The sequence below is a fragment of the Xenopus laevis genome, chromosome 7S (genome assembly GCF_017654675.1).
Source record: "Xenopus laevis strain J_2021 chromosome 7S, Xenopus_laevis_v10.1, whole genome shotgun sequence".
Classification (NCBI taxonomy): domain Eukaryota; kingdom Metazoa; phylum Chordata; class Amphibia; order Anura; family Pipidae; genus Xenopus; species Xenopus laevis.
In genome coordinates this window covers 98,893,547-98,917,541 of record NC_054384.1, presented here as the reverse complement: position 1 = coordinate 98,917,541, position 23,995 = coordinate 98,893,547, and the positions used below count along the sequence as shown (strand labels likewise).

The 23,995-nt window shown below is 39.7% G+C and overlaps 1 pseudogene; it reads right to left on the bottom strand.

Moving 5' to 3' along the window:
- Positions 1-732: 732 nt before the first annotated feature.
- LOC121396052 lies at positions 733-23,779 on the bottom strand (annotated as a pseudogene).
- Positions 23,780-23,995: the final 216 nt, after the last annotated feature.

Below are 23,995 nucleotides of genomic sequence, written 5' to 3'. Positions count from 1 at the left end.
GAGCTTAGAATGTGTATGAGGATATGACAGGACAGAAAGTAGAATCTGGATTGTCTATGACACATACAGAATAAAGAAGCTGAGCCAAAGCACTGCAACTGGTCACAGGGTAATGGAAATACTGTCTGGGGAGCTGAGCAAAGACTAATGTTATAGGCCACAGAGCAATGTAACTGAGTGTTACGACCTGTATCCAGAGAAGCCAATGTACTGCCCAATATACTTCTAAATGAACAAGACAGTCCTGCGTACCCCGGTTTTCACCAACGCCATTTTGGGGCCCCCGGAACTTTCTGCTGCGGAAATAGGCAGGGATCCTATTCACAATTGAAGTATGCTGGAATGTGGTAACAGTCCAAATAGGTTTGTTCAGTCAGCACTCACCCACTTATTAGCCTCTTTATGATTCTGGCGGTGCACGTGTCCAGTGGCCCACTGTCCAACCGACTTCACCAAGTATTCCAATATATGACACAGCTCCAATCAGGATAATAATCTAAAAAGCCTTTATTTGCATCTACAACAACATGACGTTTCGGGCTCATCTGTAGCCCTTTTTCAAATTACTGATACAACTGAATGGTTACAATTTATACCAATTGTCACAGCGCCATCTCATGGCTACATTATTTCAGTGCTCCAACAAAAAATTGTTACAATTTTAACCATTTATATAGTCTCACTTATCTTTCTCTGTAACTTTTAGAATTATCTGTCTGACTTAAATTTTCTTTATACATCTGGGTATACTGATGATCCTGACAGATCAATCCATATTCTGAAAAATATAAAAATACAAATATTAAAATTACAACTGTATTAAAATTGGTAATTTCCATCGAATTTAGAAGTATAGAGATTATCTAAAAATAGGATGTAAGTCATATTCACGGTTAAGGCCATGGGGTTCAAGAGTCTCAAGTGTACATATCCACTTAGCTTCTTTCCTCAATAATTCTTTTATCCTGTTCCCTCCCTGACGGGGCTTCTCTCAAAAAGAGAAGGTAAAACGTATTCCCTTTGTGACAAAATTTACCTCTGTAAGTGGAGATGTTGCTAAAATTATAAGAAGACACTGTGGAGTTCTCAAAGATGGGCTACCAGAAATAGATAGCTTTAGACAACCCCCAGTAATGTCATACAAAAGGAACAAAACACTGGGGTCCCAGCTAGTTAGATCAGATGTGGGCAGCGTAGGCAGCAAACAGCAATTTTTGAGGCCTAGAAAGAATGGATTATTCCCATGCCTTTCTTGCAATTGTTGTTCCAATTGCTTGAAGGGGGATACCATATATCACACGAGAAAGGGAAACCCTATAAAAATAAATGGTTACTTCACATGTGTATCTACATTTGTAATCTACATTATCAAATGTCCGTGTGGCCTGCTGTATGTGGGCCAGACCACCAGGATGGTTAAAGAAAGAATAAGAGAACATAAATCGGCAATAAAATTGAAAAAATTAGACCAGGCAGTCTCAGCTCATTTTACCGATAAGGCTCATGGGGTTCATCAATTAAAATTCCAAGTGATTGATCAAGTTCCTATGCCCCGTCGGGGAGGGAACAGGATAAAAGAATTATTGAGGAAAGAAGCTAAGTGGATACATACACTTCAGACTCTTGAACCCCATGGCCTTAACCGTGAATATGACTTACATCCTATTTTTAGATAATCTCTATACTTCTAAATTCGATGGAAATTACCAATTTTAATATTTGTATTTTTATATTTTTCAGAATATGGATTGATCTGTCAGGATCATCAGTATACCCAGATGTATAAAGAAAATTTAAGTCAGACAGATAATTCTAAAAGTTACAGAGAAAGATAAGTGAGACTATATAAATGGTTAAAATTGTAACAATTTTTTGTTGGAGCACTGAAATAATGTAGCCATGAGATGGCGCTGTGACAATTGGTATAAATTGTAACCATTCAGTTGTATCAGTAATTTGAAAAAGGGCTACAGATGAGCCCGAAACGTCATGTTGTTGTAGATCTTTAAACCATGTGCAAATAAAGGCTTTTTAGATTATTATCCTGATTGGAGCTGTGTCATATATTGGAATATATGCTGGAATGTGGTAACAGAAGGGTTAAATGATAGGCTTTGTAGTCAAGGCAGGCAAAGGGTCAAGGACTGGCGGCAAGAAGCAGGCAAGGGTCAATACGAGTAAAGATAGTCAGAAGTATATGCTTATCAAGTCCAGGAAACTGGAAAAAAAGCTTGAGCCAGTGCCGGATTTCTCTCCCGGGCACCCCGAGGCCTCTGGGTCCTAGCTCCCGTTATCGGCGCACACCATTCCCCTTTCCCGTGCAAGTTCTGGAGAACGTTGCGTTACCCATACACTTTAGGATGCAGCTAGGCGGCATGCCACCCCCTAAAATTTCATCACCCTAGGCCAGGGCCTTTGTGGCCTTGACACAAATATGGGCCTGGCTTGAGCAATGAGTTTATGCAGAGTGTGACTTTTGTTTTCAAATTTGGGGCCAAAACGTGACATCAGCGCGCCGGCCGACGTCATAATGCACTGCACATGCATAACATTTGCTCCGGACACGCTGATGACATAATCACGTTGGCACCTGTCCGGACGCCACTGCCTACCGAACTCGGAGTTGGCGCTCCTAGAGGTAAGGGTGCTCGCCAGTCTCCTGGAGTGACTTACACTGAGCACACAGACAACTGGCCATAGAGCAAAACAGCCAGACCAGTAGTGTATCTAGGTGTTACTAGGCCCCACAGCAAATTCAATTTAGGTCCCCAAATCATTAGTATGTTGACCTAGTCTATCAAGATATATTGAAATTGCTCATTAATTAGGGCCTCACTGCTCGTTAATTAGGACCTCACTGGGCCCCCTACACTCCTCAGCCCCCTGCAAACACAGCCCCTAAACCGGACACAGAACAATGTAACTGGTTGCTGAGCAGTTCACAATTCCAGAGTCATAAAGGAACAATGTACCCTTTGAATGGGCATTTGCTACTCATGGCACAGACTAGTTTCTGATTTGAATTTAACTGGGGTAAGACCTCTTTAAAGCACGGAAGGACTCAGGGCAAGATTGGAAGGCTATGTATATAAATGGATCTCACAATAACTGTGCAAATACATCTTTGAAGGTACTGTGCGCTCAAAGGAAGGTGCCATGTCCCCTTTTACATTTTTATAATTTCAAATAACAAAAATATACAAAATAAAATAATAGCAGTATAAAAGTAGGACTTTTCCAGCTGAATTAAATGAGGGGTCTGCCATTTCTGGGCATTTCTGTTATGGCACATGAAAAGGCTGATGGTGTCCCTATTGCGCATGTATAAGAGGTTATTACAGAGATCAGAATGTAGAGGCTTATTTGTTTAAAAAGACTAAAAATCAAATCCATGTATTTTCCTTGTTGGCTTTAAAGGAGAACTAAACCATAAAAATTAATATAGCTAAAAAATACCATATATTATATACTGAACTTATTGCTCCAGCCTAAAGTTTAAGCTTGTCAATAGCAGCAATGATCCAGGACTTCAAACTTGTCACAGGGGGTCACCATCTTGGAAAGTGTCTGTGACACTCACATGCTCAGTGGGCTCTGATTGGCTGTTGAGAAGCTAAGCTTAGGGGTCGTCACTAATTATCCAGCAGAAAATGAGCTTCCCTGGCTGTAATATAAGCTGATGCTACAGGTTTGCTGATTATTAAATTCTGATACTAATTGCACTGGTTTCTGTGCTGCCATGTAGTAATTATCTGTATTAATTACTAATCAGCCTTATATTGTGACATTTCTATTCTATGTGTACTGTATATTGTGAGTGGCTCCCTAAGCTCAGTAAGTGACAGCAGCACAGAGCATGTAGAGATGGAGAGCTACTGGGGCATCTTTGGAGACACAGATCTTCCCTGCAAAAGGAAATTTAACCCGGAAATCTGCGCGTGCATAGAGTGATATTGCGCCCATAGCATTATGATGGTTTTTCAATCATGGAGAGGGAAGGGGGACATCTGCGCTGCTGCCTCAGATGGCAGTAGCCGCTGAATCGCACCCTGAGCTTTAGTTTTCCTTTAATGTAACTGATCTGCAGGTTTTTATGTGTTCGCTCAGCAAATCAGCTTTTCTAAATTCTCCCTATTAAGATCAATTACTCTGCAAACCAGCTTGGCAACTGGCCAGAATCAATTTGGATTATTCACACAGTCACAATAGTGTAGGCCAAATACATTCTGTTGACTGCACTGCTAAAAGTCCCCACATGAGGGCAGCACCTTGAAAGAAAACCAGCCAGAATATTTTCAATGTCTTCCAATAGAACTTGAACTCAGAATTATTTTCTCTTTCTTTCCTATTTTTCTGCATTTTACTCTCTCTAGAGAATGTATATTATCTGACATACTAGTAATAGCAGTAAATATTTCTATAATACAAGCCTCTTCCTATATAAAAAAAATATTTATATTCAATATATTCAAATTGGCATGGACAAATCACTAAATATTGCGCTTTTACATTTTTCAATTTAAAGGGGAACTATCGCAAAAATGAAAATGTAATATATGCTTCAGCATACTGAAATAAGAAAGTTTCTAATAGTGTCTAGTTTATCTTCACTATCCCATTCTCAGCATCTGTTTCTCTTCATTCTCTCTTTATGCAGCAGTCGGGTGTCATTCAGTTGGGTTGACAGTTAGATCCAATATATCTTATAGGGGGCTTCCTTTCCTAGCAGATGTATTAGAGCTCACTCAAATAACTGATTCCAGTACAAAAAAATCTAACAAAATAACTTCCTTTTGCACAAATCCTTCATGTAGAGAGACATGATGTCTGGTGATTTACATCTTCTAGTCAAAAGGTAGCCTCCCTATAAGATATATTGGATCTAACTGTCAATGAATATCTGACACCCAACTGCTGCATGAAGACAGAATGAAGAGAAACAGATGCTGAGAGAGGAATAGTGATAGTGACAAGATAAACTTGATTATTTCAGAAACGGTACAGAATTGTAAATTGTATTTAGAAAGTTTCTTATTTCAGTATAACAAAGCTCATATTAAATTTAACTTTTTGCGATAGTTCCCCTTTAAGACATAGTTTCCTGTGCAGGAATGGGATCCCTTATCCAGAAACCTGTTATCCAGAAAACTGAATTACGGGACGGTCACCTCCAATAGACTCCAATTTAATCATATGATTCACATTTTTAAAATTTGTTTCCCTTTTCTCTGTAATAATATAACAGTACTTGAATTTAACTATGATATAATTAATCTTTATTGGAGGCAAAATAAGCCTATTGAGTTTTTATAAACATTATTTTTTTTTAGTAGTTTTAAGGCATGGAGATCCAAATTACTGGGCTAGTTTTAAACACTTTGCACCCCTAAGTTACATTGCTCAATTGCCACCTTTTCTGGGGCCCGAAAATGGACAGGGGGGCAGGGTGGATGATGTCAGAGGTGAGTGCGGGCCAGTGACGTTGAGGGCAGGCTGGTGACGCTGGAGGCGGTGACATTAAGGGCGTGACGTCGATCAGTGATTGGCTGATCGCCATGTCATTATTTTTAATATCCTGATTTGGAAATCAGGACAGGAAGGTTTCACCTGGACAGACCTTCCAAATACCAGGCTGTCCAGGTGAAATCCGGACAACCTTAATTGGGAATAAGGCAGGTGGAAGATCAAAATGGCTGTCAATATCGCTCACCCAGTCCCCAGTGTAGATGGTGCCAGGGTCAGACTGGGGGGCCCAGGGCCCCTACTGGGACTGCTGTCCAGGGACCCGTCCGGACCCCCTGCTACGACAACGCACAGGCACGAATGGAGGCAAACATGCAGGAATGAAGCCACGCGGGCCAGCAGATCAGGAGATGCCCAGTCCTACCCTGGATGTGGCTAGCAGGTGAAATGCTGCACCCATGCCTGAGTCTTAGAGGTCTGCCCAGAAATCCAGGCCTGCCAAATTACAAAAATACCCCTTATCTAGAAAAACCTCAGACCTCAAGCATTCTGGATAATAGGTTCCAAACCTGTATATTATGTAGACAGAACACAGTACTCACAGCAGCCAGTCCACTGCTATCAGCAGACTAATGTCGTGGGTCAGGAGACCCACAGCAGTTAAGATGAGCAGCATAGTGACAAGGCCTGCACTGGGGATACTGCCAGCACCTACACTGGCCAATGTTGCTGTCAGGCAGCAAAAAATACGACATTAATGGTGAATAATTATTAGGGATGCACCGAATCCACTTTTTTGGATTCGGCCAAACCCCCGAATCCTTCGTGAAAGATTCAGCCGAATACCAAACCGAATCCGAACCCTAATTTGCATATGCAAATTAGGGGTGGTAAGGGTAAAACATTTTTTACTTCCTTGTTTTCTGACAAAAAGTCATGCAATTTCCCTCCCGCCCCTAATTTGCGTTTGCATATGCAAATTAGGATTCGGATTCGGTTCGGCTGGGCAGAAGGATTCGGCCGAATCCGAATCCTGCTGAAAAAGGCCGAATCCTGGCCGAATCCCGAACCGAATCCTGGATTCGGTGCATCCCTAATAATTATACCACGTGATTATGTGGCCTCTACATTTGCAATGAAATGTTAACCAATGTGAGAGACAAGTAGAATACTGAAAGCTATTAAATACCTCACAGTTGCTATCTGACCACCATCCAAGGACACGCCATTCATCTGAGCAATAAAGATGGCTGCCACTGCCTCATAGAGGGCTGTACCATCCATATTAATGGCGGCTCCTATTGGAAGAACAAACTGTGTAACCCGTTTGTCAATCTGTAGATTTTCTTCCGAAAGCACCAGAAAGTCACAGGGAGGGTCCCAGCACTGTAAAGCAAACACAGTTATGATTATATGAGTTGAGTGTAGGATATAAATAGTGGGTATAAATAGTAGGCAAATCGGACCCGTTTCAATTTGCCGAAATTTGCGAAATGGCGAAAATCCGCCGAAATGCATTAAAGTCTATGGGCGTCAAAATGATTTTGATTCACTACAATTTTTTTTTTGATGCACAACATCTTTTTTTCACCCTATGGACGTCATTTGCTTGCCGAAATTTGGCGAATAATTTCGCTCATCACTAGACATAATGCATGAAATTTATTATACGACAGAGGTTGTTTGTGGGCTTGATCAATAATATGTGGCCAGTAAGGTGGCGTTCAGATTTAGATCCAGTTCATGTAATTTATTTCTCATTATTAATAATGATTTAAATGATGACCCAGTAATTAGAATTTAACTTTTTGACCAAAACTTAATAAAACACATTTAGATAAAGGTGGTTAATTGTAGATCTATGGAGATATATTGACAAATATTCATGTAAATAGGGAACAAGTCATATTTATCCACTATTAGAGAAATGTTTGATATGTGGGACAATGTGGGAATTTGTTTTTATGTGCCTAAAAAGCTGCCTCATTTATTTGCTTGTTAGGTCATATTAATAGACACATTGTGGGTCAAATCAGGCTAATTCTGAACACATGACTCTAGGGATAACAATAAGAATAGAGCTACTGGCTACAACCAGTCTAGCTCAATCAATATATGAAGGAGATATTGATTGAAAAAGTCACTGTTCTGGCAACAAATTTGGTCAATTGAAACCACATGATCTCTGCTCTTCTATGTTTATTTTAGGATTGAGATGCAGTGTTCAGTGTCAAGCAGCAGCTGCAAAAGTTAATCAATGTTCCAATAGATTTTTAGATAAAAGGTGGAAATAAAAAATCACTTGCCTCCTGAAAATATCTCAGGTTGTACAAACTACAGGGTTACATTCGACTATAGTGATTCACAAAAATATCTAGAATATCTTGAATGTAAGATACTCAGAGGGCAAGGTAAATAGATTTTTTTACTTGACTAAAGATATTTTGAGGATGAATCCTGAGTTGTCCAACCTTGTGTTTTAGGGTTTCCAGAGACCACTATATCAAGGCAACATAGGTTACCCATGTAAGATGTTTGCAAATCAAGACTTTATCTTTATTAGTAGAAACTGACCTGTAAGATAAGTGTTTACCCGAGGTAGTAACGGAAGTGGAAGAGATTAGGGTAACTTCCCTAGTCATGGATTTCCTGTCTGGAAATGTCTGGACAATGTAGGCCTCTCTCTTTTACCTAAGTTAGTGTAGACTAGATTATCTTTGATTCCCATCAGGCTTAATATTTTATATGAACTGAGGCAGGTAGGGCCAGACCACATGTTCCTTAACTGGAAAACCCAGGTCCCGGACATTCTGGACAGCAGGTCCCATGGTTGCCATCGGCATTCCCTGTAAAGTATTACACCAATACTCATTATACGGAAAGCTGGTGATGGCAATCACAGTCTTGATTGTGTCACTATGATACAGTCTGTTCTACAGAATTGCTACAGATATTCTATTTGTTGGTAAAGCATATTTTATATGGTTCAAAATCCAATATATTTGTGTTATAGCCGACATGTTTGCACCATAAAACAAATGCATTCTTCTTACATCTCCTAATTTTGCAAGGGCCCATTCTGAGTGTAGCAGATTTTAAATGTATGTTCTCTACTTTCAGACAAGCCCCCTAGACAAGGATAACATTATTAACTATTTAGCTAACCCTGGAGGTGATAGTACAAAGAAAGGCCTTGAAAAGTCGATTTGTTTTCCTTGGAAAAAATACACATTAAAGGCCATAAGGGACGTGATTAATCTGTGGAGCTGAGCGAGGTAGGGAAATGATTCAGTCTCTATGGCAAGGGCATAAGTGCATTCCTTATCTGGGTCAGAAAGAATTATACAATCAGCAGATTTATTATATAATGAATAAAGTCCATGTTTAGACATCTACTAATGGCTGATTCTCAAGATAACAGAGGAAAATATTAATGGTTGTCACTCATATCATGGGGGGAGGTAAAAATAAAATTATGTTTTTGGGATAAGGATTGAGTCAATTTTGGCTTGTATTGTAAAGAGGAACTGTCATTAAAATCAAAAAAGAAATTCCTTATCTGCAATCCCTCATCCTATGGACACAGGACTTACTGAATAGGAGTTTTTTCCACACTTTAGAGCAATATGTATGGTTCCATTTTAAGACCATGTATATATATATATATATATATATATATATATATATATATATATATACATACATTTCTTTAGGGGAACTCCCATATTTATGGAAAGGGTGCAGGTCTAAAGGCTGGTTTAAATGTTTGTTTGCTGTAATGTTAAATTATATTTAATTAGACTGATTAATAATGAGGTTGCACAAAGTGTTTTGCCATAGATCCTCGGTCATCTGCTTATTTGCCAATATATGAGCCAAAATTACTGCCTTTCGAACCAATATCTGATAAAAGTTCTTTCAGATATTGATAAGGAAGACTGGAAAATTCCATCAGGCATGGACAACATGGGGTAATGAATGTGGTTCTTTCCAGATGTATCTTCATGGGTGTCTCAATATCATCCAGTCTTTGATCCAAGGGATGAACAATTGGATCATTCAGATTTGGGCAAAAATCATCACATTTGTCCCAATTCTAAACAACATAATCTGTTTATTCTCCCCTGGATAATAACAAAAAAACTAATTTTTACACATGTAAGTGATCACCCCTTCCTCCCATTACCTGGAAGCTGTCCCAAGAGCAGTGATCAAGGCCTGGAATACACCACTGTAGAAGGCAAAAGGGTTTTTCCTGGTGATGGAGAAAAAGATAAGGGGCAAAACCATCCCTCCATGAACGACCAGACCCACTATGACTCTGACCATGTACATTCCCAGTTGTTGTGCTACTACTTCCAGGTTTATAATTCCTGCTATTTTTCCACAAATCAAAGAAGTAATTCCTAAAGGAGAATACCAAAATGAGAAAAAAAAAAGCTTAAATAAACATGATATTACTTTGACTGCTCAAGACATTATTTCCAGAGGAATGTTTAGCTAATAGAGCAATAGCAAATATTAAAGAGTCTCAGAAGAATGCCAAAGCAAAAGCAATATGGCAGATCTCAGTCACAATATATACTATACCAGCCAAAAGAGCAACTATCATTGTATAATCATAATACTAAAGGGGTCATTTATGAGCAGGGTACAAGGTGCAAATTTCAATATGATTTTTTTTTACACATTTTTCCTATAATTCCAGTCCAACTTTGAGTAGCTTCTTGTTTGTGTCATGATGCAAATTGATTGGCAGTGAGATTTTGAGGGTTATTTAACAAAATCCGAATTTTTCTGATTATTTACTAAAAAAAAGTCTGAGCAAACCAGAATCCATGATTGGACCGTATTTATTATTACAAAAGCTTGATTTAATTGGATCATTGAAAAAAACTCGATAAAATCTAGTAAAAATCTGAATAGTAAATTTTTTTGGGGTTTTTTTTCCCCAAAAAGTCAGAATTTTTCAGATTTTTGACTAAAAAGCCTGATATTAGCCAGATATTCGGGCTAATTCCGGCGCAGACTACAGAAACTTCCAAATAGGATAGGGACCTCTCCCATTGACATATACAACCTCAAATTTTTACACTAAAAATTCAGATTTTATTGTAAAAAAAAACCCCTGATTTTTCGAGTTTTTTTGCATTCAGACTTTAATAAATAATCCCCTTAATGTTTTCAAAGTGGGAATTGTGTCAATTATGGATTGCTTTTTTAAAGCAGCATTTACATCAGATTCACTTGGCAGAAGTCTAGTGCACCTATCGATGGGACCCACTGATGCTTGGACCCCAAGTCCAAGCATCTGAGTTGTTTCATAAAGTGCACAAGTAATTTAATGAATAGTGTCAATATGCACTCTCCATTGTGCACTCATGTTGGGTGCATTGATAAACTGGTTTTATTTACTGTTTATATACTATCATTTCAGATTTAATGCTTGGCATCTTTTTTCCTTAGTAAAAACTCATTGTCAAAAATATTGCATTTATCAAAATAAATTCTAAATTTAGTTGACCCGCATTTATTTTCTGTATGGTTGTATATGGGTGCCACCATGACTCCTGGAGGTGTCGTCAGTGAAAAAGATTCCCATATGCACACATAGCCCTGCATATGTTATGCCTGGTGCTAGGTAATTTGGGAGACTGCAGTCATTCCTATGTATCCAATAAATGAGAGGCTACTTGTACACAAGGCCAATCCAATTGGGGACTAGCCCCTGTGCTTTATTATGAGCTCTAACTGATGGGAATTTTTGCCCTGCACTCTCCTGTAGAGTTGATTGTATTACAACTGTCCTACACTCCCCTGCAACTGAATGGATTAAAGTGTAATGTAGGGGAGTGCAGGGTGAAAACACCTGTCAGTAAGAGCCCTTAGCCTTACTTCATCACTACTTTGTCAGGTGATGAAGTATCTTTAAAGGAGAAGGAAAGGCTGCGCATGCAGACGCATGCACAGTAGTGAGAAAAGCCAAACTTTAATGATGAAGTCTACTATTTCGTTCTACTGCGCATGCGTCTGCCTCCGGAAAATTTGAAGAAAGAAGAAGGAAGAGGATTGCTCCATGGTGCTCCCTGGAAGAACCCCTGGAACGTTGCAGTTTTCACCGGAGCACCAGCCTGGGGTTTCAGATAAGTATATATAATCACTTGGGGTGCCTAACTTTTGGAACCCCCAATTAAATATGCCTTTCCTTCTCCTTTAAAAGGCAGCAATCTCCCATAAGCTCGTCTGAGGCGGCAGCAGCTCACTAGTAACCAGGGGTGGCATAAAAGATGCTCCTGGTAAATTAAAGAGCCGAAATGCAACGTCCTTCCTTCTATCTGCTCCAATGAGAAAAATTCAAGCATAATGATTTGGCTGCCTCAGGGCGGCATAGGGGCCTTGAAACACCAGTGCTCCTGGGTGGTGGGCCCTGCCATGAAGTAGAATGGATCAACAATGGAAAGACAATGCTCCTCATGCACATCATCATGATCTGCCTCGGACACAACCCAAATATGCTAAACCCATGAGCCACCTGAACCCCAAACACTCAATCCCGTTTGTGCCTCGCAAATTTTTGACACCCCCTTACATGGGGCTTCTGACTGCAGTTTCCCAATAGTGGCGCAGTCCATGTAAGTGCTCCAGTGTCTGCAGTAATCCCTTTATTTATTTCTCCTGTAGACTGCAGCGTGTCTGAACTGACTGATAAATGCTAACTGAATTCCTGAACAGAAAAAAAACCTATCACTGGGCACCCAGATGAAATATGCATGCATAAAAGAAAAACAAAATGATGCTGAAACGGGAATGTGTTTTTCTTAATATTAATTCCCTTAGACATAATTATTATTATCGTGTTACCATATTATCAACATGGGGTTTATCCCTTTAAACTTAGACAAATGGTCAATAATCTAGTTACAGAATTTCCCAAGAACGGCACTATAAGCAAAACATTAGCAATAAGTCAATAGGTTTCCCGAAAGGCTACAACAATATGGTCAGATCTGCCAAATGTGTTGCGGTTGTTTAGTCTTTCTACTGTAGATTGTAGTGAGGAATTAGATGCTGTAATATGTGACCTTCTATGACTGTATAATTGGAAACCAAAATAACCCAAAATTCCCCACTGAACAAGTTGGAATTTTTCTCCAAACCGCAGACTATATCACAGAGACCCCTCTGTTCCTTCTCACCACATGATCATGTTCACAAGCTGCATAATGATTAAGGATGTTGAAGAAATCAGCCATGAGTCTGGCCCTGCTCTCCCATCTTTCCCATTGAAATCCCAAATGCAATGAAAAAGCCAATAAGCCCTGTGTGTAAATAATGGAATTAAAGGCAAAGGTTAGTGCTTGAACAAGACAATGCATTTATTTACTGTATTTGCACATTCTCCCAGCAACAATCTGTATTCTTTAGGTAAAGCTTCTAGGGATTGTAGGGGTTTTTGGATAACAGAAAAATAAACTGCAGGGATTTTAGTTTTAGCCCTGAGTTAATTTTTTTCTTAGCAGTGCTATCCCAAATAATGGAATTAGAAAGCTGGAATCCCCCCATGTCAGACCTCAAAGCTACAAATAAACACAAGTAAAATACATGAAACAAGAACAATGCTTTGATCCAAACAGATATGGGGGCCGATTCATGAAGCTCGAGTGAAGGATTCGAAGTAAAAAAACTTCGAATTTCGAAGTGTTTTTTGGGCTACTTCGACCATCGAATGGGCTACTTCGACCTTCGACTACGACTACGAATCGAACGATTCGAACTAAAAATCATTCAACTATTCGACCATTCGAAGTCGATAGTACTCTCTTTTTAAAAAAAACTTCGACCCCCTACTTCGGCAGCTAAAAGCTACCGAAGTCAATGTTAGCCTATGGGGAAGGTCCCCATAGGCTTGCCTAAGTTTTTTTGATCGAAGGATATTCCTTCGATCGTTGTATTAAAATCCTTTGAATCGTTCGATTCGAAGGATTTAATCGTTTGATCGAAGGAATAATCCTTCGATCGTTCGATCGCAGCATTTGCGCTAAATCCTTCGACTTCGATATTCGAAGTCGAAGGATTTTAGTTCCTAGTCGAATATCGAGGGTTAATTAACCCTCGATATTCGACCCTTCATACATCTGCCCCTAAATGGGGGTAGTGTACATATAAATTAACTTTTAGTGGAATGTGGTTAATAGGTATGACCAATGGGGCCACAATGAGTCTCTTGGGCCACTTATAGTACAACAAGGTCAGGCAAAGGGAGTGACCAACAGAAACGGCACCAACAAACTAACCATAGCCATTGGTGTCAGTGGTGCTTTAAGGGGGCTTCTGCTCTACTATGGAGCATGTGCATTATCATATGTACCCAAGCCTGTAGCAAACATCACGAGCAGCTGAATCTGAGGAGCGTATTCTTCTAGTGGACAGGGATATTTACAGGATGGAAGATTGGAAGATGAATAGGAAATGGTCTGGATAGAGAGATTTTGAACTGGTACAAGGTACAGAGCAATATACCGACTGATATTGGCAAAAGACTTGGATATCGGTCAGCTCGTCAAGACGCCACTACTACTAAACTGTCAGACAGAGGTAGAGTTCAATTGTATCTACCTGCATATCTGACTATTCAACTATTTCATGTTTGTATTGAAAACAAACAATCTTTCTTATTGTTGCGTGTATGGCCACCTTTAGAGGCACATTTATCAAGGGTCGAATTTCGAATTCAGGCGAGTTTTTTTGCACTCCCTTAAATCCGAATGAATTTGAAATTCGACTTGGGGAAATTTATAAATAAAATCAAATATTGCAAACTCGGACGAATTTAAAGGACTGAAAATTTGTATAGAATTCAATTCAAATTCAATCAATCTCGAAAAAAAACACGAATGTCAGGAAGGCTGCAAACATCTCCAAATTGATCCCTGGACCTCTCCCATTGACTTAAACAGTAATTGGGCAGGTTTTAGGTAGCGAATAGTCAAATTCAAATTCTAAAAGGGCCAGAGTATAACAAATCTCGAAAATCTAATTTGAATTTTTTTTTAAAAAACTGGAATCAAGTTTGGATAATTACCTAGTCGAATTTGACAGTTTTGACCATAAAAATTTGAATTTTCAGTTTGACCCTTAATAAACCTGTCCCGTAGTGTCCATGTACTTTGTCTAGGTGTTCTGAACTGTAACTGAGACAAATTATTGTTATTAAGTGGAAGGGTAATACTGGCAGATCAACCTTTAATCTATTGGCTCGGCTGTTGAGAAATCTAGAACACCTATAATGTGAATGGATCCAAAGGAATTCAAAGGCAATATACAGTACATATATTTTGGTATGAAGATAATGTGATCCCCTCCGACACACGATCATTTATTAAGGGTTTTGCTACTATAAATTTAAATTTACCGAAAAATTCGTGAAATTCACGAAACAGCGAAAATTTTGAGAAAAAAAACGTGAAAATCATAATTTGACGCCCGCGTCCGAAAAATCAATTATGTCAATTTTGATGCTGGCGTTTAAGTCAATGGGCGTCTGAATACTGTTGACGCAAACGACTTTTTGGACGCCGGCGAATTTTCACGGGTGAATTTTTGCTGGAGATTCGTTAATTTATTCGCCGGTGGTGAAACATGGAAATTCACCATGAGTTTGTGCCAGACAAATTTATTCGCCCATCACTATCAGAATTTTAATTCCTATGCTGAATTCAGGGTAATGGCAAGATTGTAAGTACAGTTCCCAAAGCTTTCTTACCAAGCACATTCATTCCATTCTTGGACTCCAGCTTCTTCTGTGTTACCATGAGTGTCTCAGGGTTCAGTTCAGCCATGCTGCTGTTGGGCTGAGATATGTTGCTCAGTATACCAGAAATATTCTCTGGTTTCATGAGCTCAAGTGGTGAATGAGGAACAGGAACTTTCTTGGAAACTAATTCAAAATAATTAAGTTTGTTTCTTAGGTACTAGAATAGAATAGAGCATTCCTATTCCTTTCTGTCTACTGAGACGTAGGTACGTGCTGCAAGGGGGGCGGAGGGAGGGCAGTGGGGGGTTTGCTGGGAAGGGGGGCCTGCGACTGGGAGGGGGGCCTGACCCCCCCCAGTCCAACCCTGCATCTGGCCCATTGTATATTAGCATTAGATAAGAAACTACTCACACCATTGGAAAGGCAATAAAAAGACAAGGCCCCCTTTTTTTCACTTCATCATGTGACTTGGTTTCCCCATATAAAGATAACTGGAAAGATTATTGGGAATGGCAGGGGATAACAAAAGAATCTCTAGGTGGTTGCATGGTCCTTTAAAATTCTTTAGAAATGTTAGCTATGATCCACATCACAAAGGCAATGGATGAGCATTCAGATTTATTATAATGGCTTAATGCATAAGAAACACTCTGGGATGCTTAAAAAGATAAACCTGTTTATTGGTCTCAGGCTCTATATTGGGAATGGGCGGCATGATGATCACAAAGTGGCTGCTGCAGTGGTTGGGTACAAATCATTTTTAAAGTAGGAAATGTTTATTGAGAAATCAATAGTGGGGAAGGCAGTACAAATAGAGAACAGTTTCATAGGGAAAGGCAAGGTTACTATTTCTTAGATACTAATAAGACCCATAAGTTAAAGAGGGGAGCAAACTTAATGTTTGGTTTTGTTATGGTAAATGTCATATACAGGTAAGAAGGAACATGTATGTTTTATGCATGCAATACAATGACTCAAGCTGTACACCTCATAGTCATATTTAATGATAAAGGCATACTGTATTTCTGTAAAAGATTTCTACTACTGAAATAAATCCACTTAATGTGATTTTTGACGGTATAGGATCTCCCTGCATAGTGTTGCATGTATTGATGCTAGAGATGCTCCAAATATATAACTTTACATTCCAAATAGTGCAAAATCTTCTGGGATAAGGGCAAATCTTGGATTCAGTATATCCCTAATTAATGCACCAATTAGCTATTGCTGTTGATGGTGACAACCTATTGCATCATGAATTTGTGGTTTAATAAAGGCTCCAACTGGACTTTATCATTGAAGCTATTAACCTTCATTACATATCCCAGAAACCTTTTTCTGTTTACACCAGAGCTTAAAATTTCTTCTTAGGGCAAGGCCGCACAGGGGTTTTACGCTGCGTTTTTAAAAGCGCGTCGGCTGAGCGTAAGTACGCGTGTAATGAAGCCCTACTGAAAATAATGGAATGTGCACAATAGCAATTCCCACAGTGTGTTTGCGAACCAACATCTGTCACATGACACCAGTATTTGCGTTTTCCAGCTGAAACACCAATACGCCAAGGAAACGCCATATTATTGATCTTTATGGGATCCATAGGTTTGGAAATAAACCAAGTAGTGCTTGTTAGCCAATCACAAAAAAAGGCGAGGGAAAAAGGACTATTGCTTGAAAAACAAAGTAGATCTAGGGATGTTTTCGTCAAGAAATACAATGCTGGTGATAAAATCCAATGTTAATGACTTTTCTACAGGAACTGTGGGTTCTACGTCTGGTTTTCATACAGTCCACAGAAAAATTATAGAGTGTAGCCTTTATATTCTTCGTACTGACCCAGAGATGAAAACTATATTGGGATGGACTTAACTCATATAATGTGTTCTGTTCTGAGTTATGTTCTTTTACTTTTTGTAATTTGTTTTTAAAGCAAATACACATTTTTTCCTCCCCTTTATAGGCATACAAGCACTAATTGGTGATAAGCGATAAATACTGCTTTTTGGCTTTTAGTATTCCATAGCATGAAACGCGTAAGGATATCGTTTTGGTATTAAAGATTATTTTCTTTTTATAAACTTCTCAATGCTGTTTGTCCCTCTACTCCCTCGAGTAGGTCTGGGGCATATTCACTCATACCCTACATTTTATTAGTGAGCTTTAATTACTCTCTACAATATGCTAAGATATATATATATTGTATATGTGTAGGGTCAAAGATGCCTGATATAAAAACTGATATAAAAACATGATGCAATAAACAACTTCAAGCCCACGGACAAATATCTTTGTGAGGAGTAGGCTTAGGCGAATTTGACCCATTTTGTTTCGCCAAAAAATTTGCAAAATGTAGCCAACGCCCATTAAAGTCATGGGGCGTCAACAATTTTTGTGAAATTTTTGTTGACGTGCATCATTTTTTTTGGACGCACAATGCCATACAAGTCTATGGGCATCATTTCTGCTGCTAAACAAGGCGAAAAAATTCACCCATCCCTAGTGAGGAGGGATCACCAGAACAAGGACAACTGGCACAAAAAGAGGCCACGGGGAGGGGGTTGTATAAGTATAAACTTGGATCGATTCCAGGAAAAACAATTGAAAAAAACCCCCTAGATTCCTCTGACCAAAACTTACAGTCTGATTATATTTGTAAGACTATTCAAGGGATTACAAATAAGTAATAATCTGTGTCTGTAAATATCAATTTTTTGGTCTGTGCTCAGCATCTGGACATAAGGATGTATGTTGTAGTTTTTAATTTGTTTTAGACAATAAATAATCTTTACAGGAATATTAATCCTTGGCCAAACAGGCGGCAATTCCTATCACGCCCTGGTATGGATATGTGATTATTTCCTTCTTATATGTACAGTACGTTATTAGTTAAATGACCAGGACACAGAGATCAGGCTTAACACTTGAATGGGAAATGACAGCACTTAAATATTTGAATTAAGGGATTAAAACAAGTTTGGCACATGTATATAATTAGATCCTGTTTGTCATGACAAGTGATTTGATCATGTACCATTTTGGCATGACACAAATTTATTAAAGGGCGAAGTGGCTAACGCTAGCGGAAATTCGCCAGTGTGACGTCATTTCGCTACTTCGCCAATTTACTAACGGGTGCTGGCGTAAATTCGCTAGCGAAGTGGACCTACTCTAGTGCTACTTCGCAACCTTACGCCTGGCGAAGTTGCGCTATGGCGAAGGGACGTAACTACGCTAATTCACTAACTTGCGGATTTTACTGAACGTTACCTCTTGCGCCAGACTTGCCTTCGCCACCTCAGACCAGGCGAAGTGCAATAGAGTAGATAGGGCTTGCTTCAAAAAAAAAAAAAATTAAAATTTTTTCTAAGTCCCAAAAAACGTTGGCGTCTTACTTTTTTAAGGTTGAAAAAGATCATACATTTTTTTGGGCATTATAAACAATACAGTGGGCACATGTATATTGCAAAATAACAACTCTATTTTATTTAATGAAGCTTTCCCAGGCTTGTGTAGTGTTATGTATTTGCTGCTACATTTACGTCCATTGTACTTAACTTGGCGCTGTATGCAAATTAGGCATCAATAGCGTAACTTCGCTTTGCTTGACGAATTAAAGGTAGCGCAACTTCACTATCTTTCACCTCCCTGAGCGCAACTTCGGATTTTAGTTAATTAGCGGCATAGTGCGGCGAAGCCAACGCTGGTGCAACTTTGGTAAGGTAAGTAAATTTGCCCCATAGATGGGTGAATTCCATTAATACGATGACCCGAACAGCTGGACTGGATAAAGCAGGAAGTGGAATACACAATCTTGCCATTTCCTATAAGTAGAGGTTACTATTCCACCTCAGTCTTGAAAAAGGAATATTTTGGTGTAGTTCATACAGCAATTCACCGGCAACAGACCACATCCCTTGCTCAAGACCTACTCAAGACTAGATCGCATTCGCACCTTCTAATATTTGGATTTAAAGACCAGTTGCATCTTTGATCAGCTTATAGTGCCCAAAAATACAATGCTTCGGTCTTCAATGTGTGAATTCTCCAAGCGAGGTTCTTATATTTGCAGAACTATTAGTTCCATGCAGGATGATGTCATTTTGTAGAGAGATTTGACTAGACTGGAAAACTGGGCAACAAACTGGAAAATTATGTTCAATGTTATGCACTTTGGCAGAATAATAAATAAATGTAAGTTATACACTAAATGGCAGTGTGTTGGGGGTTTCCTTAAATGAGAAGGATCTAGGGGTTTTTGTAGATAACAAGTTGTCTAATTCTGGGCAGTGTCATTCTGTGGCTACTAAAGCAAATAAAGTTCTGTCTTGCATAAAAAAGGGCATTAACTCAAGGGATGAAAACATAATTATGCCTCTTTATAGGTCCCTGGTGAGGCCTCATCTGGAGTATGCAGTACAGTTTTGGACTCCAGTCCTTAAGAGGGATATAAATGAGCTGGAGAGAGTGCAGAGACTAAGTGCAACTAAACTGGTTAGAGGGAGGGAAGACTTAAATTATGAGGGGAGACTGTCAAGATTGGGGTTGTTTTCTCTGGAAAAAAGGCGCTTGCAAGGGGACATGATTACACTTTACAAGCACATTAGAGGACATTATAGACAAATAGCAGGGGACCTTTTTACCCATAAAGTGGATCACCGTACCAGAGGCCTCCCCTTTAGACTAGAAGAAAAGAACTTTCATTTGAAGCAGTTCTTCACAGTCAGGACAGTGAGATTGGGGAATGCACTGCCGGGTGATGTTGTGATGCTGATTCAGTTAATGACTATAAGAGGGACTTGGCTTTGGACAGACATAATATCAAAGGCTATTGTGATACTAAACTCTATAGTTAGTATAGATATGGGTATATAGAATTTATGTGAAAGTAGGGAGGGGTGTGTGTATGGATGCTGGGTTTTCATTTGGAGGGGTTGAACTTGATGGACTTTGTCTTTTTCCAACCCGATTTAACTCTGTAACTATGAAACCGCAGGTAAAAAAAAATGACATTTATAATTAGATAATTAGAAAATTAACATTTATAATTAGATAATTGTCAATTTCCAAATTAACGTTCTGCTTATAACTTTTGTTATATTGTCCCAATAAAAGTAAATAAAGTTCCAAGCTCTTTCTTTCCTAGGGCGACTAATCTCCCTGAACTGCCCGTCGGCTAGAATGTAAATCGCTGGCGAGATTGCAATCGTTGCGCTTTGTTTTCCGAAGTCGCCGAAGTTGCCTCACGAGGAAACTTTGGATGACTTCGGAAAACGAATCGCTCAGAGTGCCATCCTGCTTGCAAATTACATTTTAGCCAGCGGGGAGGCAGTTCGGGGAGATTAGTCGCCCCGAAGAAGAAGCAATTTGTCGCTGGGCGACTAATCTCCCCGAATCTGAGCGTTTGTCTCTGCCCTAAAGGGACAGCCTCTTAGTAGTGAATTCAAAGTTGAAGTTCTAGTAACCCATAAAAACCAATAACAAACAATCAGCAGGGAACATCTACTTAATTGCTATGTTTTATTTCGACTTGCATTATGACATTTTCTTAGTATTAAATGAAAGTTGAACTACCACCTTCGAACTCTTTCAACCTAACATTTTTATTCTCTCAGCCAAACATCTTTTATTCTGTGAAAACTCACTAAGTACTTTTGTTTGGCACAAGAGATTTTAATCACTTGGAATCAGCTTGTTAGAACAGGGAGAATCAATCTTTCTCTCCGTCAGTGAATTATATGCAGCCGTAAAAATGTTAGGTTGTGGTACTATAAATAAATCAAATAAATCATTAAAAAAATCCTAAATATTTCAAGTAAATAAGGCAGACCTAGTTTTAGTAGAGCGTTAAAGGGGTGGTTCACCTTTAAATTAACTTTTAGTATGTTATCAGGGGCGATCCGCCAATGAGGCGAGCTGAGGCGCTCGCCTCAGGCGGCATCGCCAGCTAGGTTTCCAGGGGCGGCAAAAAGCCGCTCCTGGTGCCTTTAAGAGCCGAATTTCCGGTTTTTGAACCGGAAATTCGGCTTTACTAGGGCGAGAGAGCGCAATTGCGCTCTCCGCACTAGCGTTGCTGCCCCCCCCCTGGAAATCGAATCGGGCTGGGGGGGCGGCATTACTGGAGCCGCCTCAGGCGGCAATGGATACAGAAACGGCGCTGTATGTTATAGAATGGCTAATTCTAAGCAATTTTTAAATTGGTCTTCATGTTTTCCTTTTTATTGTTTTTGAGTTATTTGCCTTTATCTTTTGACTCTTTCCAGTGACCCCCATTTTTTCAAATGGGGGTCACTGACCCCATCCAAAAAGCAAATTTTCTGTACAAATGTATTGTTATAACTCGTCTTTCTATTCAGGCCTCTCCTATTTATCTTCAAGTCCCTTATTCAAATCAATGCAAATCCAAATTACCCTAGCAACCAGATGGCTGAAATTCCAAACTGGAGAGCTGCTGAATAATAAGCGGAATAAATTATAAACCACAAATAATAAAAAATGAAAACCAATTGCAACTTGACTTAGAACATCACTCTCTACATCAGTGATCCCCAACCAATAGCTCATGTGCAACATGTTGCTCTCCAACCCCTTGGATGTTGCTCCCAGTGGCCTCAAAGCAGGAGCTTATTTTTGGCAAGTTTTGGCTGCGTAAAAACACCAAACAGAACCTCAATGTAGGGTGACAATCCACATAGGGGCTACTAAATGGCCAATCACAGCCCTTATTTGGCACCCCAGGAACATTTTTCATGCTTGTGTTGCCCCCAACTCCTTTTACTTCTGAATGTTGCTCACGGGTTCTAAAGGCTGGGGATCCCTGCTCTACATCATACTCAGGGGCCGATTCACTAACTTCGAGTGAAGGATTCGAAGGTAAAAAACTTCGGATTTCGAAGTTTTTTTTGGGTTACTTCGACCTTCGACTACGACTACGACTTCGAATCGAAGGATTCGTAGTAAAAATCGTTCGACTATTCGACCATTCGATAGTCGAAGTACTGTCTCTTTAAAAAAAACTTCGACCTCCTAGTTCGCCATCTAAAAGCTACTGAAGTCAATGTTAGCCTATGGGGAAGGTCCCCATAGGCTTGCCTAACTTTTTTTGATCGAAGGATATTCCTTCGATTGTTGGATTAAAATCCTTTGAATCGTTCGATTCGAACTATCTGCGCTAAATCCTTTGATTTCGATATTCGAAGTTGAAGGATTTTAATTCCTAGTCGAATATCGAGGGTTAATTAACCCTCGATATTCGACCCTTAGTGAATCGGCCCCTCAAAGTTAATTTAAAGGTGAACAACCCCATTTAACATTTTACTACAAATCAGTAATTAACATTTATCTATGCTTTAAACACATGCCATTCAACATCTGCAGTGATCGAATCCAATGTTCCTAATATAGCTTCAGAAACGCTGGTATTTTTTGTTCCAAGAACAAGGCTGAATCACAGCCAAAATTTTTAGCAAGATTTGGCAGGTTTCCTTGTAATCATTCAACACTGGGAATCTGTACAGAAAGGGTTGTCATTTCACCTAGAAATAGAAATAATTTATCTGTGTAAGATTTGGTGTTCACTCAAATCCTGAAATTGCACATTCTGTGTAAAATACATGGCTTTTTTTGAAGCACTTCCATGTTTTATGATAAGAATAGCCAGTCTGTGCATCTCCAGCTGTCACTGAACTACACCTTCCAGCATCTTTGGTGGAGGCTCTGAAGAAGTTTTCAGCTGTGATTGACCAGCAGCTGGAGGGTCACAGGTTGCCTTTGTAATAATTTATGTTCAAGAGATAGTAATCTCAACCTAATCCCTTTCAGTCCTTAAGGGCTAGTCCACACGGGGAGATAGCGACGCGTTTGCGGTCGCGGCGACAAAGCGCCGCGACAGTCGCCGCGACCGGCGCAGGCGACAGTTTTGTATGGGCGCCTATGTAAAAACGCCTGTGCTAACCACACGAGGCGATGCGCTTTTCAACAGTCGCCTGAAAATGCCTCGCCAGGCTTTTTCAGGCGACTGTTGAAAAGCGCATCGCCTCGTGTGGTTAGCACAGGCGTTTTTACATAGGCGCCCATACAAAACTGTCGCCTGCGCCGGTCGCGGCGACTGTCGCGGCGCTTTGTCGCCGCGACCGCAAACGCGTCGCTATCTCCCCGTGTGGACTAGCCCTTAGGGTTTAAGCACACGGACAGATTCGGGGAGATTTAGTCGCCTGGCGCCGCAAGTGCATTGGCGCTGGTGTTTTGTCATTATAGCAGCCGGCAGGCACGGGGAAGGCAGTTTGAGGAGATTGTCGCCCCGCAGAAGAGGCGATTAGTCGCCAGGTGACTAAATCTCCCCCGATCTGCCTGTGTGCTAGCTCCCTTAATCATACAGAGAATTTAAGGGAAATTCTATTTACAGGTATCATCATAAGTAACTGTGAGATTACAGCAGGGGTCAACCCCATAGTCTTCCAGCTGTTATGTGAACAAGATCTAGCATATTGCTTCTACTTTCAAGTACTTTTAATGGTTACCAGCGGTGTCCACCAGTAATCTCAACTCATTCCTCAGCCACACCACCATCAACCTAAGATAGTAGCTGATGGCCAGTGGATGGACCCTTTTCTAAGTACAGGTATGAAACCTGTCATCCAGGATCCTTAGGACTTGGGTAACTTTAAATAATTTGGATCTTCATACCTTAAGTCTACTAGAAAATTACATAAACATTAAATAAACCCAATAGGCTGGTTTTGCTTCCAACAAGGATTAATTATATCTTAATAAATGAAGAAAAAA